Source organism: Diadema antillarum, unplaced genomic scaffold, assembly GCF_040938485.1.
Source record: "Diadema antillarum isolate AM-2024a unplaced genomic scaffold, OU_Dant_1.0 seq00000049_RagTag, whole genome shotgun sequence".
Classification (NCBI taxonomy): Eukaryota; Metazoa; Echinodermata; class Echinoidea; order Diadematoida; family Diadematidae; genus Diadema; species Diadema antillarum.
In genome coordinates, this window is record NW_027271158.1 from 1,695,073 (window position 1) to 1,700,107 (window position 5,035).

The window sequence follows — 5,035 nt, forward strand, 5'->3', positions numbered from 1 at the left end:
TCTTTACATACACTCAGCAAAAAAAGAAAGTAAACACTTTTTTGAGGTCATATTTTTCATAAAAGATTTTTATGAAAACCAATGTTTTATATACCATATCAAAGGTAATTTACTTGGCTATAAAGCTAATAGGTTAATTAAAAAGAAAACTTTACGCATGAGTGAGCACATTTGTTTTTGTCCTCCAAGGCACAAAATTGAAAATAGCAAAAATTGACATGTTCTCTTTCATTTGCAAATGCCCTTAACGAAAACATTGACAACAAAAGACCAGTTTAACACAAATAGAGACCTGAATGAAGTAGGGAAAATAAGTTTTTGTTCTCTTTATCTCTTTATAACCTCAAAGAAAAACAAAGTGAGAAACAAGAGGGGAAAACTAAGAATTTTCTGTCAAGTCAAACTTCAAATGTTATAGGGAATAATAAGCATAAAGATGACTAAATGAGCAGAATTTATTTATTTATTTCTTTTAATCTAGTGATTTAAAATCCATTTGACAATTTCAAGAACCAAACATTATTTACAATTTCCTAATTTGAAAAAAGCTCAAATTTCAACCATTTTTGTTAATTGTTACTTCTTTTTATGTTATTTTATTTGAATTTAGATTTGACATAGGATACTTTATTTTCCTCCATTATTTTTAGCCTTCATTGGTCTTTTGGGCTTTAAAGATATCATAGATATCAAAGGTTTATTTTTGCAACTTAATTCATGTTTCTTTTTGTGTGAAATTTGTTGTTTATTCTTATTGTTCTATGGAAGAGCACATACGCATGAATGACAACTTGTTCAGTTTTTGCAATTTTTACTTTTGTGCCTTGGAAGAGAAAAACAATAGTGTTCACTCATGCGCAAAGTTTCCCTTTTTGTTGACCTACCAGGTTGATAGCCAATTAAATTACCTTCAATATGGTATATTAATATTAGCTCTCAGCCAAATATTTTATGAGAAATCTAAACTTGAAAAAGCGTTTACTTTCTTTTTTTGCTGAGTGTATATGGAAGTTAACATTAATGATGTATGATGAGCCTGACTCACATTCCACATTCAGACGTTACACCACTCATCATATATTGATTTCACGTAACACTTCCTTTTCGTCTCATTTTGAAATAAAAAAAAAAGGAGGAAAAATATCAACTCCTGGGCCTTGTTGCATAAAATTATGGAAACTGTACAATTAGTGATAACTCTACAATCCAGTGGTAATCATCAGTGATTTCTTGAATTTGATTGGCTGTGGAATATGTGTAGTATTGCTATGGTAGTTACCATTGCTTGTAGAGTTACCAGTACTCGTAAAGGTTACAATAGTTTTATGCATTAGGGCCCAGGGTTAGATATTTGCCTTTCGATTTTTTGTCGTTGATAGTTTGAAAAGAAAGTTTACTTTCCAGACTAGCTATTAATTCCTTCATGTGCCTTATAAGTCTTCCTTTCAAACATAGTCTATATTAACAGACTTCTTTAATCATCTTCCCCTTACGAAATGTATCTGAAACTTTTAGAAAGCAGCTGTCAAAACACACTGGCATCATCAAGCCTAAGCACAATTCATGCAGAAATGTAAAATGAAGTCAACTTGATTTAGTAATGTGTTTAAAGATATGGTGATACTCTACAAAAACGGGAATTGAGATACTAATTGTTGTTTGTACATATTATATATTATAATTTATTACTGGTATTTACAGATTGTACCAATGTGTCTGGAAAACTTGGATTGGATTATTAAATAGAATATATGAATTATTATGTAAAATGTGTAACTGCACTTTTCTTGCATTTCAGCATACTGTTATTGCTACGAAACTGGTATTTTGGGTGAGTGCAGGGAAATTTGTCAGATGTGTTTGTGAATATTTGATTGAAGTTGACACACTATATGTCAATTGTATGTAAGTGCCATGTGCTTTCCTTGTGTTTGAAAATATGCACAGACACAGACAGACAGACATACAGTCACACACACACATATATTGCGTATATACATATGCATCACTAAGTTGATCTCTTCACGTTCCTCCATTGTACAGTTAACCTCGCCTAAGTCAAATCTATTTGGACTGAAGAAATAACTTCAACTTCAGAGAAAATTCAACTTACGAGGGATTAAAATCAATAGAATAAAGATAAGAGGACTTGGAATGACCTTCAACTTATGCGATTATTTGACTTATGCGATTATTTGACTTATGCGAGGTCGACTTAAGCAAGGTTGACGGTACGTTCAAATGGATAAGAAAGAAACATCTCTTTCAAAATGATTAAGATACCTTTGATAGACGTCAATTACTTCTCTTTGTCTCCTACATCGTAGAAAACATCCAGTTTAATGATAAAGAAACATAATATACATGAACATACACATGTGAACATGTGTTATAAATACAACTACTATTAACGTGTATACTTTTAGTACAATTATTCGTAATACAGAGCGCTCCTATTATAACAAACATAGTCATAACAGTACTCTCATTACAACGAAGTTGAAATTCAGGTCCCCAAATCATCATCTCTATATTGTTTATATAATTTACTATTTGGCTATAATGACATTTTGATAAAACGAAAGAAAACCACAGGTTCTGAGGACTTCGTTATAGCTGGAGTGCACTGTATATCTTTGTATACTTTTTGTGTGGCTACAAGAAATTTTGATTTAACGAACAAAAAACTGCTGGTCCCAAGGACTTCATTCAAACAGTAGCTCCCTGTACAGATGTGTTAATGTTGGTTTGTCACTACACATATCTCTTGATGTCACAGGTATAACATGGGAAATTTCTATGTGGTAACAGTAATGTGATGATTAATGAGACCGATCAATGTCAAATTAATAAGAAAAGTGGGCAATTACTTTCACTTGGACCTTATCACTGAGCAAGAGTGATGGAACATTCTGGTCATTGCCCACAATACTGCAGCAACAATTTGTATATACAGTGTATTTCATTTCATATTTATTCAAGCAGTTTTTCATTAACAAATTTACACTCCTACTGCCAGATGTCATTAACCTTTGCCAGCTTTTCTCAGTGGTGATGGTATCAGAACCAGACAAATCTTTTAACAATGTGGTGACTAGACCTAAACAAAAATAAACCATCAAACTGTATTTCTGATAAATTACCACTATGATAAACTGTTCTGAAAAAAAGTTCATTCTAATACAGCTGTCTCCTTCATCAAAGAATGGCTAACCCAGCCACTCAAATACTTTCTCTCCTTTGGAGCATTTATTGTTCAATTTCAACTGCAATGTTTTTCATACCTTCATTTTTGAACAATCTTTAAAGAAACACTGGGGTAACAAGCAAGACAGTATAGCTCAGACATTTCAACCTGGGAAAGACTGGCCCGAATGCACAAAGGTAGTTTCAATTTAGCCCATGGATTACTCCAATTTCGTCTGTGTAAATTTGTGCAACAGGATTAAGTACACCAACAGATGACCAATATATGCGCATATGAAAGGTACATGTACTTCTTTTTTTGGTACCTTTTCCAGTGCATGGACTGTATTCATACCATGGATTTGATTCAAATTACATTTGTGAATTCAAGCCTTAGTTACAAAATGCCATGTTTGGCTTCGCATAATATCAATCCTTTATAATGGGGTTTTCCTTCGTGTATGAAGAGCTACAATTTCTTTGAAGGCACACTATCCCTTTTGTCCAGGAGAGATCAGAACTAGAGAACATGGGAAACCACAGTAGTTGACCCTGCAATGTTTCACTACTGGCTGAGCACTACGGGCGAGGCAATATTGCGCTTGTGCAGGCAATTTTCTGCCTGATATACTTTATGTACACGCAAGTCAGAGCCTTTATGTTACACTTGTGCATGGTCCACTGCTGTGCACTTCCTAGCAAGGATACTGGAAAAGAGTAATTTCTTTTCATCACAGACTTCTGTCAGAGACATGGAAATGAACGTTCAAGCAGACTGTACATTTCACATGCATATCGTGCCACCGGGTGTCTTACGTCACACTTCTCATACCACTGCATACATAACATTTGATTTTGACCTTCCCTTTAACATCTGACCTGCCAGAGATTTTCCAGCTAATTTTATCACAACGAATGACCTTGCCATGCTTTACCCTCGTACTGAGTTTCTTTAGATTCTTACAAGTTTTCAGCTTTGTGTGAATGAACAAAAACAAACAAACAAACAAACAAAAACCAAGATATATGAAGATTTTACGAGTCAAAGTGAGCATGCAGTTTGGTTGGTCTATTTTAATCCGTCCCAAGTACCGTTCATGCCAGGCACGCAAATGTAAATCATTTGCTACATCAAACTCCACATTTATCATTCAAAGTTTCGATCAGAAGATAGCACTGAAAAGGAAATATGCAGCATGTAGATACACATAGATATTTGACTATACCATTATGGATACAAGGCAAAGAGCGTCTTCTAGAGATTGTTTTATACTGGCAAGTCTCAGCCTCTATCTTGTGACAAGTCAAATGACAGAGAGAGGGTTTGAAGCTGATCTGCACAGGGTGTGATTCAATAGCACCTGCATCCTACTCCTCCAGTGTTATCAGACAAGACCCACATATGAAATTATAACCTATTAAAGGCGCATAGTACCGGTGGGTGCGGGGGTGCTGTTGATGATACTGCCGATCACCGTTAGCATTGATACAGAGATTGCCGAAGTTGAGCTGTCATCAAGAGTAAAGCGCGTAGGTGTTGCTAAGTAGCGTTACCTTCATTGTCTTCTCTGCACATCACGCAGTCTGTAGTAATGCCAGGGTGTGTGCATATGTGCTTCTTCTTATGACATCACAAAAGAAGTTTGCTAAAGCTGTCATCCCCTCAGCCGAATCATGAGCCGAACTGTGATCGGACCACTGACTACAGTGGATTGGACTTCTTCGGACTCGGGGGAAATGGGTCAAAGCGTAAGCGCTAAAGAGGAGTCGATAGCATAGGTCTCTATAGGAAACTTGCGCTGTGCGCCCACGTATGCATTTGATTAAACCACCGGGACCATGTGCCTTT